Below are 18,327 nucleotides of genomic sequence, written 5' to 3'. Positions count from 1 at the left end.
AGACACATGATCTATTGACTGATTCCACTTTTAATATAAGAACATTAACCTCAAATACACTGGCCCTTCATGCTTCCATGCAATTATACTATACTTCCAAAAACAAATATTCCATAATTTCTAAATCCCCAATTCTTCCCCCCTCACCAGCCCCAATCTAAGATAATTATTTTGTATCCTACAGAGAAAACTGAAACAATCAAAAAAGAACTCCCACACATTCCCATCACCACATCCCAGCATCTGCTCCTATGTTCTCTGCCTTATCGTCTGCTTCCATAGGTGAACAATAATGGGACAAGGTTGAATATGGCCATTCTGCTTTAAAAAAATAGATATTATCTTAGTCCTACTGAATTGGAGAAATAAGTTAATTGACCCAGATTTTAAACATCTTCAGTGAGTTCATTTAGTTACATAAAAACTGTGATGTGAGCAGGAGTAAAATTAAGTAATTTACCATAATAAAGTGGATGAACCCTTTGCTACGACACTTTTCTTAGATAACTTTCTGTAGCTTTTCTATTAAATCTGCATCTGATTCAGTCTCAAATATTCTTGTGAAATGCCTCAAATCAGCAACTTATAGCACAGCCTGAATGTTTTAAAGAGCTCAGAGTTTCACCAGATTTGTGATGAAGACCTTCAGTAGAGATGGTGTAACTGATTAAAAGGCAGTAACTGACTGCACAGCCATTGTTTCACATGTATAGTTAACGGCAGTAAAAGGCAGGCAGAACAAGATAAAAACCAACCAACCAAGAACCAGCTAACAGTATTGTCCTCTGTTTGCTGGTGGCTGATCAGCTTTTTCCCTACCCTTTTACCTGAGCCACTTATCTCTGTGGTAGCCATGGAGTCTCCTTGGTAACACTCTTTTTGTGTGACCCAATAGGCACAGCCCAGATCTTTTCCCAAAGCTGTTTGGATTGTCAGCTATCGTGACAATACAATATTCCAGCAGTCCATATTGTGTTGTTTTTGGCCTAAAATAATCCAGGATATAGGAAGATCCTAGACAAAAACTGGAGGAATTTACACTTTTGAGTCCAGTCACTTAACTTGAATAAGATAAAGCTATTTCCTGTTTCTAAAATGTTTAACTCACTGATATATTCATGTGATCTTTGGAAGGAAGCCAAAGATGGTATTGTCCTCCTCTCCATCTCTTTTCCATATAATTTCTTACATATAACTAAAGATAGACATTTTTCAACAACATTGGAGTATAGTAGACTCAGGGGTAATAGCAATAGCTACTTCCCAAGACGTTATGAAAATGACATAATTGTTTGTAACTGGATTCAGATTTTAAATGAATGTTCCTAAGAGTACTGCCTCCTACAGAGCCTGAAGCCAGGGCCCTACTTAAATCACGTAAATGAGTAAGATACGGGGAGCCCCTGCCAAGGAGAACATTAATGTAATGTCTGAGAATGAACTGAGGAGGGCAGAGAAATCAATCATGACAGTAGGGCTTGATAAATTTTATAATAAAGTTATGAAATACTGTGGAAATTTAGAAAGTAGAAGGAAAACTATTTTTGGAATGGGATGGCTTCAGGAAACAAATGACAACTGAACTATGAACCACCTACTGGGAATATTTTTATTATGCGCAAGAACACGATACTTCCCTGTAAATACAAGCTCAAATAGCTATTTAATAGCTTCTTCCCTAGTTGGGAAGTTGGGGATGCAACCAGAATGCATGAGTTTGTCCTCAGAGCACAGGGGCTAGTTTGCCTTCCCTCTACCCTGCTTCTACGTCCTATTCACAAAATGACTAGTGAGGCAGGGGGGCATTGAGGGTTTTCTGGTCTGCACGATGGGGTCAGAAACACGCTAGAGGTAGCTTTCTATTATCAGACTACTGTCAAGAGACCCAAAATTTATTGCAAAGAAGCAACTGATTTTGATAAAAAGAACTATACATAAAGGTGGGCCCCTAGGTAAACTGTTTACAGATCTCTGCCAGCCATGTTTTACTTTTTCCTCAGCCTCAACTCTAGAATGCCTTAGCTATTATTAATCTGTTTTTTGGGCAATGCTGCTTTTTAAAAAACACTTTTGCAATAATGTTTATGTTTACTAGATGTCTTATGTTTGTCTTCCAGACAATGGGTATATATACACATATAACCAATAGATTAGAGAAATAGGCAGGTTAAATAAGTTAACCAACTGGTAGGTCCTTGGGTTTGGGAGTGCAAATAAAAAGACTTTACAATAGAGTCACATAAAAATAAAGTGGTGTTCTGTCTCTAAATAAGCAGGAGATCCTGGAAGAAGCATAAAACTAAATAGACATGGGTATGAATTCTGTCAACCTGTGAACTCAGACATGTTAGTTAAGCTCCGTGAATCTCAATTTTCTTATCTAAAAATAGAGATAATATCAACTATCTTTAAAAATTATTGTAAGCATTAAAGATGATATCTATAAACCATCAAATACAGCGCCTGGTATTTCATACATATTCTCTATATATTAATGTGTATTGCAAATGCTAGCATTGTTTGTCACTAGGCTCAGGCATTCAGTGAAGTTGCATATTCTATACAAAGAAAGAGCTGGGAACCAGGCACACATTAAGCCCCCTTCTGGTGAGACACAAATAGCCTAATGGAAATTACACTCAGTTTGAAATTACAGGACTTGGGTTCTGACTTAGAAATGACCACCTACTAATTATATATTTCCATAAAAATACTTAAACTCCTTGAATCTAAGTGTTGCCCATATGAAGCCAGTAGTAATATACCTTAGTAACACTGTAACTGTAAAAGAGATGTTTGTAAAATAGAGTGTATACTGTGTAGTGTAAGAAAGATGTAAAAAGTGTAATAATATCTAAATTTAACCAATCATGGAGCATGTCTTTTGGCTAAGCAGTAGTATGAAAATCAATGAAATTCTTATAATAACCTCTTATTGCAATCTATTGCTGCTTGTCATCATGGGGAATAAAAGAATGCGTACTCTTGATAGGTACCATGTAAAAATAAAATTCAAGTGACCAGATCTAAAAATGAAAGAACAACATGTAAGTATATGATTCTAAGACTCATTCTTTCCCCAGACACCCTTTTCATAATGTAGCACTGTCGTGATCCTTTGTACTGAAATGACAAACATTTTCTCATCTTTGGAACTCATTGTGAGTAATAATGTAAATAAATTCCCAACAAATCTATTCTCTAGTTTACACATCAGGGTCTCCAGGATCTTTTCACATTGAGAAAAAGTTTACTCAATCAGCTCTAATGGAAGATACTGAGAGAACTATATTGTAAATTAATGACTGGGAACAAAATCTTCTTCTTTCAAAGACTGAGTGATGATAATCCACTTTTGCTGGTCTAGAGACAACAATCCAAATCACTCCACAATAAAATCACTAAGGTAAAATTGAAGGCTTTAAACTAGAATTATTCCTAAGAATAGTGTGTTTTAATATTCATAATTTGCTTTGGTATTTCTATGTAAATATTCCTATTTTAAAGTCAATATTTTAATGAAATCACACTTTTCTTCCTACAGAATCTTTTAAATCTGATACTCTGTGCTTGTAAATCTGTCTAATAATTATCTTAATTTTTCATTCTTGGAAATGTAGTGAAAGTGGTTGATTATAATTCATCTAATTTCTCTTCCTTCTAATTGTATCTTCAGGAATTTAGAGCATTTTCCTCTTCACTCCCTTCTCCCCGGGTGACACTCCTGTCCCGAGCCTTCAATTCTTGCCATCCATATTCTTATCTAATTCCCCTTGTGCTAAACCATTGCTTGTAGTTTTGAGACACAACCACAAGGGTTCAAAATGAGTTTCTTGATTATTCTCTTCCCTCCATTTTACAGCACAGCTCCTGTCTTCTTGCCCTGCATCCCAACAGTGCCACCCAATAATTTGCCTCTGGTCGGTAGTACTTTTTTCCCTATGCAGACCTCTTCAAAGGAAAAGATGGCTGGCAGCAACTCAAGCATGTGTGATAATAGATATGCCTGGTGCCCTGAGCAGACAAAAGAGAAGCCAAGAAGCCACTGTGGACATATCTCCATGTAGCTGGGGCGGGGGGTGGGGGTGGGGTTGGGGGGAGGATTTCTAAGGAAAAAAGGAAAGAAAGAAAAGGAGTTTAGGTTTATTGAAGTTGAAGAAATTACTCAGTTTTCAAAGTCACCAGTGTAGCAGAGAATATTCTGGTAACCCTCCTTTTTTTCACAATTTTTATTTTATTATGTTATTAGTAATGTGTGTAAAACTATTTATCTATATGCCTACTAGGAATTTTACGATAATTCTTTTGAACACGTGATTTGTCTTCTTTAAATGAAATAAAATTTAGTCCTCTAATAGAAACAAATCTTATTTCTTATTATTTAAAATAATTTTGGAATCAAAAAAGTCCTTTAAAAATGTATTCTTTGAAGAGACCAGTCCTCATAGGAATATGAACGGAGTATAAGTGGCTCACCTCCTGGTACCACCATGAAGTGTCTTCCCTCAGGGGTATAGAACTGCATGTCCATACAATTGTATTATGGGTGGTTTTGCCCTTCTTTGGAAGCATCTGGTAGAGGCCGCTTCCCAGACAGGATATTGAACAAGAGTCCTGTTCTGGTATGACAATAACCACAGGCGGGTCCTGCAAATATTCATTTAGTGATAGTGTCCGTGCTTAACTCAATATAGCCTTGTTGTCACTTGTCAAGTAAATCAAAGGCACATAGCGTGTATTGAATGCCTGATAGTATCTAAGTGTATCATTGACGCTTGAGTAATCCCAAAGGTTTAACTGGAAGAGAGGAATGGAAAACCTGCATTGTATAAAAGTGGGGGTCTAGGACATATGTTCTGGAAATAGGAAATTGTAAAATGCTACATACAATTCCTCTCCTTTTTTGAGATTTTAATATGTTACTTTATTTGGTGTATGAATTAAACAAGACATAAACTTTTATTTTTAAATAGCATAAAACATATTTAATTTGATCTCTGGCTACTTGGGTTTGTTTAGGGCAATGGTTCCCAAATTTATTATAATTATACTTCAGAAACTCTTAATTTTTAATTTTTTCTTTCCTCATGTTTAAAATGAGATTGCTTTTATACTCATAAATACATCACTTTTATTTTTATCTACATATGGTTCAACCTTTTTATATTGTTATCCTTTTGTTTTTCTCTCCTGCAACTAAAAATAATATTCTAGAACAATGGAACATTTTCATGAATGTTGATATCATATTTTCAACAACCCTTCTCTACTCCTTCCTCCCCACCATTCAAAAAATGATTGGGCCTGGAAGTCATTTTAAAAAAATGCTCCAGTACAAAAAAAAGGTTCTCTAGTTGCTGTGAAGTGTGATCAAGAAAACTATAACACAAGGAGTGAACAAGGAAAGGAATACTTGAAAACAAGGGAACAGATTAGGATATTAATATTTCAGTCATGTAATCCATGTAATTTTTGGAATTAATACACTTGACCATTGGTTTTACAGTGAAAGAAATTTTGTGTTTGTCTGAAGTATTACTTAAAATAATAGAGAAAAGAAAAAAATAGTGTTAAAAATTATGTATCACTTTAACCTCAATGATATAACATCTGGCATACGTGTGTGTTATGAATATATACATATATTTATCAGGAGTAATGAGTGAGCAGTGCTTTCCATTCTCATCTTGAGTATCACATCTGTTGTGTTGTTTAAAATAATTAACTTCCTTGAATACAGAATGTTGGTTTATACAAAATAATTCTAAAATATCAAAATAAATTAATGAGCTTCAAAAACTCAAAATTGTCAACAATAGTTATATCATTCTGTTTCAAACCTTTCTGCTTATAATTTTTTGTGGATAGATGAAATCACTTTGTTTAAGAGGAGGCAACTTCAGAAAGACATCAGAAGGAGAAGATTCTTTCCACAGCCTCCTGAGAGTCTTGGCTTAAGCACTGGGTCCATCAACAAATGGAGACTTGTTTATCTGTAGAATAGTTTCTATCATTGTTGAATAAAACAGTGCTCTAGGAAGGGCAGAATATTGCTTAACTGCTTGCAAAATGAAGTTAGAGCTCTGCAATTTATTGGATAAAAGGATACGATGTTAGTTAATTCCTGGGCTCTAGAACTAGGTTAAGCTATATTAACTCATCACTGAGAATTTTTTACATTCCCTGATTGGTTGATACGCTTCTTAGGTTGAAAATTATTCTCCCTTTGAATTTAAAGGCCTTCTTCCACAGCCTTCAAATATGCCAAATTTCTGATCACTTTTTGTCCATTTGTCAATGACTTGTATCTCTGGAAATTTTAGAATATACTTTTCATCCATGCTGTTCAGAAATTCCAAAATGATATGTACTGGAGCAATTATTTTTTATTCATTTTACTTAGAAAGCAGTGGATACTTTTGATCTGACAACTTATGTTTTTCAGCCCTGAAGATTTTTATTTTAATTTGTGATTTTTTTCCCTGTCCATATTCTCTGTTTCCTATTATTTAAATAGCTAAGAGTTTAGTGTTGTACTTTCTGTACTCTAGATAATTTTGAAGAGGAAATAATTCCCCAGGGATTTGAAGAACGTTTTGTTGGACACAGAACTTGCTATGTGTCTTGAAACAGGTGATAAAAGGCTTGATGATTGGTGGTAGAATCACGTAGACACGTAGTGGGGGCAGATAGGTAAAAGCAAATGCACATCAGCACACAAATGAAAGAAGACTGAAGATAGTGGACAGATTTACTATTGATGAACTAGTTTTACGGTAGATTAATAGGAAGGATGGTTCAAAAGAACTATTACGATCATACTGAGGAGGTCCTTGAGCTCAAGCTCCAGAAAATATTTTACCACGTGCAAGGGGAAGACAGTGATTACTTTTACTGGGGAGTAACATGATTGGAAGTATTTTTAAAAGACCCATCTGATTGTGTTGAGGGGGAAAGATAGTAGAGAGATGAGGTAAGAGGCAGTAAAACAATACAGAAGGCTTTCACGTGCAAAATTGCTGCCTTGCTTCGCTGTATTCTGAGAAGTACAGTCTCCTCATCTCTTCTGAGTCCCCAACACTCTCTTGCGCTTTGTTCAAGCTGTAGCCTGGCTCTGTGAGTCTGTTATCCTCCTGACACACCAAGTGATATCTGACAGCCATTTCAAATCCAGCTCAACTCTCAAGTTCCTCCACTTGCTCCTCACCAGCCCCCCAACCTAGTTAGAATGACCACCCTCCCCTTTGATCACATTTCTCTTTTTGAATACATCTATTATTGGTACCTTTATCTTGAATAATTGTTACTTGTTTCTGAAACTGTTCCTCTAGATAGTCCTGAAGACAGGAAACTGTTTTCGTCAGTCACATGCTCAGAAAGACTATTTGTGAAATGTGAGTTAAGCAGTAATGGCAAGGTACATGGTGTATGTCTGATGACTTTACTTACTCCTGGAGGATTTCAGCAAAGAGTAAGAGACAAAGCATGTAATTAGATTCCACTGTACTACCTGGACAAGATAAATCATAATCATGACATCCTAAATACTGTATACACTCTGACGCAATGACCTGTTGAATCAGTATTCATCAAGTTTAGTCGTACAAAACAAAATTCCAATTATCTATGTGAGAAGTATATTCTATACAAAACTGCAGAGACATAAATTAACCTGAAAGCATTTAAAACAACATGGTTGTCTGGGTGATATAATACAGCACATACAACCAAGAGTTAGTTAAGCAGGGAGGAGCAGAACAAACTGCTACCCAAATAACAATTTTTCAGTACTTATCTAATCACAAATAATGTATAGCTCGAGATGGTAAAATATCAATTAAACTTAATGAAGCTGATCAGCAGAAAACAAAACCCTTTCTAATAAAGATAAAATGTCCATGAAGGCATAACTAATAAACTAAATGTAATACAAAGGCTGATTCTATAAATAAAATTCTTAAAAATGGTAAAACAGCTTTTTAATCAAGTTATTCAAAATGTTATTAGGTCATATTTGACACATACAAATATCATATATATATATATAAAATCACATATGTAAATTATGAAGCTTAATAACCAAATAAACATCCCTCCCAGAACTCACCACCCAAACTAAGGTCTAGAGCATTTCCAACATCCCTTGCTTTGATCTATATCTTCCTACCCCCTTCTCTGCACAGTACCGACTGATGAGCAACTATATGGAATTTTATATTTATCATTTCCTTGTCATATTTTTATTATCTTTATCACATATAATATGCAACTCTATGGGACATGTACTTTTTACTTTGTTTCTGAGTTCTCTGAAATATTATTATAGTGTATGTTGCCATCTTTGACTTGCTTTTTATACTCACAAGTGTTTCTAAATTTCACACAAATTGGTAACTACTGTTGTTGTTCATTCATTTTCACTGCTTATAATATTCATTCTCCTAAAAATGGGCATTTTAATTGCTTCCCACTTTCCTTGAGAGCATTGTTACGAATAATCTTGTTGACTGGTGGTCAGGCATAAGAATCTTTTGAGGGCAGGGAATGGGTGCAGATTAGAAATAGCATTGCTGGATCATTTGGTATGTGAATATTTAATCTTACAAGATTTTGCCAAATTGATTTCCAATGTATTTCAACAATATGTAAAAGTTGACATTGATTCACGTCCTTGCCATTAGTTAACATTTTACCAAAATACATTCAAATACGGGCTATGCATTAAATATATTAGATCCTGGCCATTATAGGGAGTAGTAGGGAATAGAGTAAAATTAGAGAGTCAGGCTAAAAAGAAGTAAAAATAAACTAACAAAAAGAGAGGTTGCCCTTGACAATAATATAAATTATATATTATGTTTAAGTTATGTATATATAAAATATAAAAATGTAATATAGGAAAAATAAAAATATGCCATGAAATGTAGAGAATAATTCACTCAGTGCTTGAAATTGAGCTAGAAGGAATTAAAGCAGTAATGAATAAAAATTTGGTTAACTACAAAAAACTAGGTTTACACTTATTTTCTCTGCACTTGGAAGATATTATTCTCAGATCTATCACATCCATTATAGCTGTTGGCAAACAACTGTCCATCAAATTGGCACTCCTTTGAGGAGATTTGTCTTTTCTCTCTAATATCATTTAAGGTCTGCTTTTATTTTTTTTCCATTTTGTGTTTCCCTACAATAGTTTTAAGCATTGGTTACTTTTACTCTAACTTTCAGCAGTAATAGAAACGATCCAATGGTCATTTTCTGAGATATTTCCTTTCTTTCATTTCATTTATTCTGTCCTTCTGGAACTTAAATTAGATATATATTGATACCAGGACTTCTATTCTCTAAATAGCTAGATCTCACTTTTATTTTTTCAATCCCCTCGCTTCTTTGTGCCATATTATAATTTCTTCAGATCTATTTTTCAGTTCATCAATATCTCATTAGTTTTGTCTAATCTACCGTTCAAACCAAATACTGATTTTTCTAAAGTTATTTAAATAATTATATTTTTCTTTCTTAAAGCTTATTTTGGCTCTTCCAGATATCCTAATCATTTTGAATAGTTTGTTAGTTTTTCCTTTTTATAATTTTATGGTTTATGTTTTATATTTAAATATTTCATACATAATTATTTTATATTTTATATATAATGATTCTGAAGGGTGGCAGAATATGCCACCCCAAAAATATGCCACTTTGGCATAAGGATTATTTTCAGTTAAAGGTACTTGAAAAACAGCAGACGTAAGAAGGGCATTCTGATCTCCTCTTTTCTTCCTGGAACACGAGATAAAACTCTCATATAAAATACGCCCTCCCTGTACCAGGAGAAAAGAAACATTCTGTGATGGGAGTCAAAGCCTAGAGAATTCTGTACAAATGGACCCTGTGAAAATAATTCTTATCTTTGATTAGCCTCCCTATATATTTTAGTTACTTTTTCATAATTGCCTCTCTTTATTCAAACTAGTACAAAAGTATTTAGGTTTTGTTACTTCTTTGGATCATCTTTTCCTTCTGTCACATAAAACTTACATTTGCATGCTTTTCTCGTGGTAATATGTTTTATGTCAATTAAATTCTCCCACCCATCTGAAAACCTGAAGAAGGTAAATGTCAAGTTTTGCCTCCCCTACAATTCCAATAGCTGAGGTTATTGGGGCTCCTAAACTAACAGCTTTTTCCTACTGACTCTCACTCATGACCCTTCGTTTTCTTACATGTTTGGTGCTCTTCGATTATAGGCTTATATTTAGTTGAACTTAATTGGTGCTCTTCCAGAGTAGATATTCATTTTCTGCTCTTAGCAATCACGGGAGCTACCAACTGGGAGTGATTTATTCACCTTTTAGGGTCCTGGCCTTCATAAAAGAGCCTAAGGACTTCTATCTTTCAAACAGCTCACTGTCTAGTCACCTGACTCCAGCAAGGATGGCATTTATGTTGAAAGACACCTCACCTTTTGGGTGTTAAATAGGATCCAATTCCAATTTCAATCTTTTTTCCTCTATCTTTGTTGTTTTTGTTTTGCCTCCTTGGAGATATCCCCAATTTCCGATTAATCCAATAATATAATAAAACTTTGTGCTAGGCAAGATCTAGTGTCGTTTTGTGTTCCTAAAGGCCATTCAAAGCAATTGCTGGCAATGAAATTTTACAAATTTGACTTTGTAGAGGTTAGTACACTTGGTACATACTTCCAAGTAAAAATGGTGGTTACATTATTTGGGTTAATTTCAATATTGATAACTATAGCACAAAATCATCTTTGAAAATTAAACTGATGTTAGTGTCAAATAATACTTAATTTTTTTGTAAATTTTTAGAACTAAGCTAGGACATATATTCCATAAATTAACAGAGCTCCCTTAAAGCACATGTTAAAAGAGCTTAAGAAAGATCACTTCAGCCAGCATTTCTCTTCCTCCTAAAAGGTTGATCAGTGTGCCTTTGCCTGTGAGCTTAGGCTTATGCTAATTTCCAAAGTCAAAAATTACCTGATCCACAAGGTACTCATTTAGCCTCAGCTCTATATAACACAAGGTTCAATATAAATGTTCCGAACTCTCCTAATATTCCTAATCCTTTAGTCCTTACTCATGTAATGTGTGCTAATGATCATAATGTCAAACATCTGAATCACAATCCACAAACCCAAGTACATAGGAAATAGCCATTTTAAATAGGTATTAAATAATCAAATTAGAATGGATTCTAAGTCTCTATACATGGCAGATGGGAAATTCTAATTAAGTCATTATTAGGGCCCCATTCTTTTTCAAGGTCTTAGTGAAATATGGCCTGGGAAAGGAAGCCAGACACACTGACATTTGAACCTTAGGAGTCACAACTAAAACTGTTACCGTGTACCTGTGAAGAGGTTCTAATCTGGAAACTGTTTTCATGGTTTACTTGGAGCAAGAATGCCATCCTGAGACCGGGGGTTTTGATGTTTATTGTTCAGCATCCATAGTCTCTCCTTCCAACCTTTATCGTTGGTGTCTTCTCACCTACTGTTAGACAAGAGGTAATACCTCTGTCTTTTCTCTTGATCTTTCAAATTTTCCTTTTCTCCTCTACTTACACTCATAAGCATTTCCCCAATTCCCTCATCCCAAGGCTTTTAGGCATCAAATGGCAAGGAAAGATATGAGTTTAAACCACTTTTACTTTTGGCCCAGCAAGGCAACTTCCCCTGAGGCTATGGAACACCAAAGATCTTGGCTACCTCAAGGAAGGAGAGGGAGAGAGGGAGGCAGAGAGAAAAGACCAAAGTGATTATCTTGCCACGGTAATTACTGCTAATATTTATTTAATATTTCTTGAAAGCCTGATATGTGTCAGAAATGAAGCCAAGAAACTTACTTCACAGTCATTTCATCTAATCCTCAAAACAACCTTATGAAATAGGTACTATTATTATCTCCATTTTACAAAAGGCTAAAAAGAGTTTAAATCACAGCCCCTGATCTCACAGTTACTAAACTGAATAGCCAGGATTTAGACCTCAACAATCTGACTGTAAATTATACTGCCTTTGGTCATTGATTAGGCTCTTGCTTGTTCCTTAGTTCTTTAGTAACTACCTAAGTTACCAGTTTAGGAATTTCAATTAGCCTCAGATGTCTGTCTTTCTTCTGACAGTTTTCTCCAAGAATTTGGAGTCTTTCTATTATTGAATCTCAGACTGATGAATGGAAATCTCACTGTCTCTTGACAGACTTCTCTAAGGCCAACTTCTCTTCATGGCCAGCCATTCTGCAGAACGCCCTAAAGTCATGCTCTATAAATCTGCTGAAACAACTTGTTGCTACTACTGCCCTAAACCCGCACGTGACACGCTGAGGTGGTAGGATGTGCCACTCAGTTTGTCTGTCCCATCAGTAGGGCTAAATTTTGTGCCTGTCTCTTCTCCCATTCCTTCCCTCTACCAGACACCTGGCAGGACGCCAAGGTACAACGGCTGCAGCATGTAGACTATAGTCAACTGAGAGGTACTTTAACAGTAGAAGTCATTTTGGTCAATGAGTAAAATATTTACACTCTATAAACATTTGGTCTTTGGTGCCATATTCATAATCAGAAGGAACTTAAAAATATGCTTCTACTCTGTCAAGCAAGGCTTACAGAGGGAACTGGCATGTAAATCTTCTACTTAAAAATATGTAAAACATATACAGTAAAAGTTTCCACCACTATAGAGCAGCTTGCTCATTAAAATGTCATGTTTTCTTAGAATGGAACGAGTGATGGGAAGATTTTTAGAATGACTTTAATCATCCTGGAGAACACTATCTCAGTACTGTTCATTTTGCAAATGCTCAAATAGGGTAGATTATGCAGAAATTAGAAAGCAAGAACATTTAAAAACTGATGAATAGCATACATTGTAAATTATATAATAGGAAATTTTATAGTATAATCAAATTATGGTAAAATATGTATTTGCTGTATCACTGACCTATTGAACAATCTTACATTTCTATTACTTGCCCTGTATAAAAAGATAAGTATCTGTGTCAAACCTGAATATCATATTTATAAATATTTCTCTTTCACATGCATAAACTGTTGTCAGACCCAGAAATTATACTGCTTTTTTAAGGTCTAGAAACTTGGGCTAACATTGGTGTTATTAGGCAGGTGACTATGCCACAGATATGCAGTCAAACATTCTGTAATATAATCCAAAGAAACTAGCATCTGATTGACTTTCTCAATACTGTTCTATACTGTATCTTTGATTTATAAGGAATAATTATTTTTTAATTACTTAAATAACACTAGAGTACAGTACTTTCTTCAAATCTGTTTCACAGAATAGAAACTAAAGATTAAAAGAATTAATTAAATACCTCAAAAGGTATCTGCACCCCAGGAAAGCATTAAAAAATGCAAATAAGAAAAACGAACAAAAGAAGTACATGATTCTTACAAATCCCCTAACATTCTCAAGTGGTGTGTATGTGGAGGGAGAGTGGTCCATACATATTTTTAGTAAGGAATGAATAATAGGTGCTTCCAAAGTATATTACATCTACCTGTAGTAGCACTTCCTCAATTGTAATGATGTGTTTACATGCCTATCTATACCTGCCCCTTTAAGGCAGGCTACAGAGTTTTGGGTATCATCACGATTTAAGTGCCAAGATGTTCTGAAGAGTCACAAGTGTTTGGAGACATTTTAAGTCTTATTTGCAAGAGAGCAGGACAAGTGGCATAATAATTTTATTTTCATCAATAGGGTCAAAATATCACATGACTACTGCCGTATAATTTTGAAAGAAGATGAGGTAAGATATTGAATAAATAAATGATGTCTCAAATGCCATCTTCAACTTGCTTCCTATTAATAGTATTTGAAAAGATAATTTCTTTCTGAATGCAAATGATTACAAAAATCTTATGAAATAAAGTTTTTAAAAAGCCTATTTAAAATATACGAAATGTCAAGTCTATCAAAGTATGAATACAAGGTAAATTTGATATTATAACAGTTATAGATTTGTTGTAGTTATATAAGCTTACACGTTCAGAATAAACAACACAATAGAAATATATCAAAATGTTAACAATGGTTATCTCAAGATAGTGATATTATGGGTAATTGTCTTTTCTGTATTTCCCATATTTTTTAAACAATAAATCACAGTGTTTAAAAGGAAAACGAAATGTTATTTTTACCATATCTTAGATGAAACTATTCTCACCTTTCATGTTTTTCCATGTCTTCACAATGTCAATCACCATTATTCTCACAATAGAAGATGCTAGGATTATTATCCCATGTCTCTTTAGGATATTCTGTAACAGAGAAATTTAATGATTATTACATTATTACACTGTAGAGCAAATGCTATTGCCTATATCCACTTTCTTCCAAACCAGAGAAAATTGGAAAACTGTGATTTCACCTTCAAATTTTAGGGATACTATGCTCTAAAGTGTTTCTCATAAATAATAATTTTAAAGAAAAATTTACGTTAGAAAAGAAGGTATTTTTCTTATTAAAATATCTATATAATTATATTTTTCTTATAAAAATTAAGTTATTGAAAATTTTCTATTCTTAGGATAGAGTTGATTTATTAAACATAAAAAATTAAAAACTAAAAGCACAGGTCTAATCTTGCACTCAAAACATAAGTAGCAAATAAAATCCTGATATAAAACTGTTAGTGCAATTATACAGTTAATTCTGATACACTTTATAATTTCTGAAATATAAGCATTAAGTCTTGTCAAGTTAATCCTATAGAAATATGTATATTCAGATTTTTGGTAACTGAGTCTTTAAATCCGTAAGGTCAGGAGAGGAGAAGATGGCGGAAGAGTAAGATGCGGAGAGCACCTTCCTCCCCACAGATACATCAGAAATACATCTACACGTGGAACTGCTCCTATAGAACACCCACTGAACGCCGGCAGAAGACGTCAGACCTCCCAAAAGGCAAGAAACTCCCCCCGTACTTGGGTAGGGCAAAAGAACAAAGAAAAAACAGAGACAAAAGAATAGGGATGGGACCTGCACCAGTGGGAGGGAGCTGTGAAGGAGGAAAGGTTTCCACACACTAGGAAGCCCCTTCGCGGGCGGAGACTGCGGGTGGCAGAGGGGGGAAGCTTCGGAGCCACAGAGGAGAGTGCAGCCACAGGGGTGCAGAGGGCAAAGCGGAGAAATTCCCGCACAGAGGCTCGGTGCCGACCAGCACTCACCAGCCCGCGAGGCTTCTCTGCTCACCTGGTGGGGGGGGTGGGGGCTGGGAGCAGAGGCTCGGGCTTCGGTCGGATCGCAGGGAGAGAACAGGGGTTGGCGGTGTGAACACAGCCTGAAGGGAGCGAGTGCACCACAGCTAGCCAGGAGGAAGTCCGGGAAAAGGTCTGGAGCTGCCGAACAGGCAAGAGATTTTTTCTTGCCTCTTTGTTTCCTGGTGCGCAAGGAGAGGGGATTCAGAGCGCGGCCTAAAGGAGCTCCAGAGACAGGCGCAAACCGCGGCTCTCAGCATGGACCCCAGAGACGGGCGTGAGACGCTAAGGCTGCTGCTGCCGCCACCAAGAAGCCTGTGTGCAAGCACAGGTCACTCTCCACACCGCCCCTCCTGGGAGCCTGTGCAGCCCGCCACTGCCAGGCTCCCGTGGTCCCGGGACAACTTACCCGGGAGAACGCACGGCGCGCCTCAGGCTGCTGCAAAGTCACGCCGGCCTCTGACGCCGCAGGCTCGCCCCGCCTCCTCCGTAACGCTCCCTCTCCCCTGCCTGAGTCAGAGCCCCCGAGTCAGCTGCTCCTTTAACCCCGTCCTGTCTGAGCGAAGAACAGACGCCCTCAGGCGACCTACACGCAGAGGCGGGTCCAAATCTAAAACTGAACCCTGGGAGCTGTGCAAACAAAGAAGAGAAAGGGAAATCTCTCCCAGCAGCCTCAGAAGCACCGGATTAAAGCTCCACAAACAACTTGATGTACCTACATCTGTTGAATACCTGAATAGACAACGAATCATCCCAAATTGAGGAGGTGGACTTTGGGAGAAAGATATATTATTTTTTCCACTTTTCCTCTTTTTGTGAGTGTGTATGTATATGCTTCTGTGTGAGATTTTGTCTGTATAGCTTTGCTTTCACCATTTGTCCTATGGTTCTGTCCGTCCATTTATTTTTGTTTTTTTTTTAACTTAAAAAATTTTTTTTCTTAATAATTATTTTTTATTTTAATAACTTTATTCTATTTTATTTTATCCTCTTTCTTCCTTCCTTTCTTTCTTTCTTTCTTTCTTTCTATTTTTTCTCCCTTTTATTCTGAGCCGTGTGGATGAAAGGCTCTTGGTGCTCCAGCCAGGCATCAGGGCTGTGCCTCTGAAGTGGGAAAGTCAACTTCAGGATACTGGTCCACAAGAGACCTCCCAGCTCCACGTAATACCAAATGGTGAAAATCTCCCAGAGATCTCCATCTCAACACCAAGACCCAGCTTCACTCAACGACCAGCAAGCTACAGTGCTGGACACCCTATGCCAAACAACTAGCAAGACAGGAACACAGCCCCATCCATTACCAGAGAGGCTGCCTAAAATCATAATAAGGCCACAGACACCCCAAAACACACCACCAGACGTGGACGTGCCCACCAGAAAGACAAGATCTAGCCTCACCCACCAGAACACAGGCACTAGTCCCCTCCACCAGGAAGCCTACACAACCCACTGAGCCAAACTTAGCCACTGGAGACAGACACCAAAAACAACGGGAACTACAAACCTGCAGCCTGTGAAAAGGAGACCCCAAACACAGTAAGATAAGCAAAATGAGAAGACAGAAAAACACACAGCAGATGAAGGAGCAAGGTAAAAACACACCAGACCAAACAAATGAAGAGGAAATAGGCAGTCTACCTGAAAAAGAATTCAGAATAATGATAGTAAAGATGATCCAAAATCTTGGAAATAGAATAGATAAAATTCAAGAAACATTTAACAAGGACGTAGAAGAACTAAAGAGGAACCAAGCAATGATGAACAACACAATAAATGCAATTAAAAATACTCTAGAAGGGATCAATAGCAGAATAACTGAGGCAGAAGAACGGATAAGTGACCTGGAAGATAAAATAGTGGAAATAACTACTGCAGAGCAGAATAAAGAAAAAAGAATGAAAAGAACTGAGGACAGTCTCAGACACCTCTGGGACAACATTAAACGCACCAACATTAGAATTATAGGGGTCCCAGAAGAAGAAGAGAAAAAGAAAGGGACTGAGAAAATATTTGAAGAGATTATAGTTGAAAACTTCCCTAATATGGGAAAGGAAATAGTTAATCAAGTCCTGGAAGCACAGAGAGTCCCATACAGGATAAATCCAAGGAGAAACACGCCAAGACACATATTAATCAAACTGTCAAAAATTAAATATAAAGAAAACATATTAAAAGCAGCAAGGGAAAAACAACAAATAACACACAAGGGAATACCCATAAGGGTAACAGCTGATCTTTCAGTAGAAACTCTGCAAGCCAGAAGGGAGTGGCAGGACATACTTAAAGTGATGAAGGAGAAAAACCTACAACCAAGATTACTCTACCCAGCAAGGATCTCATTCAGATTTGATGGAGAAATTAAAACCTTTACAGACAAGCAAAAGCTGAGAGAGTTCAGCACCACCAAACCAGCTTTACAACAAATGCTAAAGGAACTTCTCTAGGCAAGAAACACAAGAGAAGGAAAACACCTACAATAACAAAACCCAAAACATTTAAGAAAATGGGAATAGGAACATACATATCGATAATTACTTTAAATGTAAATGGACTGAATGCTCCCACCAAAAGACAAGACTGGCTGAATGGATACAAAAACAAGACCCGTATATATGCTGTCTACAAGAGACCCACTTCAGACCTAGGGGCACATACAGACTGAAAGTGAGGGGATGGAAAAAGTTATTCCATGCAAATGGAAATCAAAAGAAAGCTGGAGTAGCAATTCTCATATCAGACAAAATAGACTGTAAAATAAAGACTATTACAAGAGACAAAGAAGGACACTACATAATGATCAAGGGATCGATCCAAGAAGAAGATATAACAATTGTAAATATTTATGCACCCAACATAGGAGCACCTCAATACATAAGGCAAATACTAACAGCCATAAAAGGGGAAATCGACAGTAACACAATCATAGTAGGGGACTTTAACACCCCACTTTCACCAATGGACAGATCATCCAAAATGAAAATAAATAAGGAAACACAAGCTTTAAATGATACATTAAACAAGATGGACTTAATTGATATTTATAGGACATTACATCCAAAAACAACAGAATACACCTTCTTC

The 18,327-nt window shown here is 36.4% G+C and overlaps 1 protein-coding gene across 1 annotated transcript in view; it reads right to left on the bottom strand.

Moving 5' to 3' along the window:
* Positions 1 to 18,327, bottom strand: part of DGKB (diacylglycerol kinase beta) — a 943,764-nt gene that overhangs the window by 898,235 nt on the left and 27,202 nt on the right. Inside the window, exon 4 of the mRNA XM_082398294.1 lies at positions 14,214 to 14,307. The gene's annotated coding sequence lies outside the window, so the exon portion shown is untranslated. The remainder of the gene's footprint in view (positions 1 to 14,213; positions 14,308 to 18,327) is intronic.

This window comes from Balaenoptera borealis, assembly GCF_965194805.1.
Source record: "Balaenoptera borealis genome assembly, chromosome: 7".
Classification (NCBI taxonomy): Eukaryota; Metazoa; Chordata; class Mammalia; order Artiodactyla; family Balaenopteridae; genus Balaenoptera; species Balaenoptera borealis.
The sequence above is the reverse complement of the archived record's forward strand: the minus strand, read 5'-3'. Positions and strand labels throughout refer to the sequence as shown.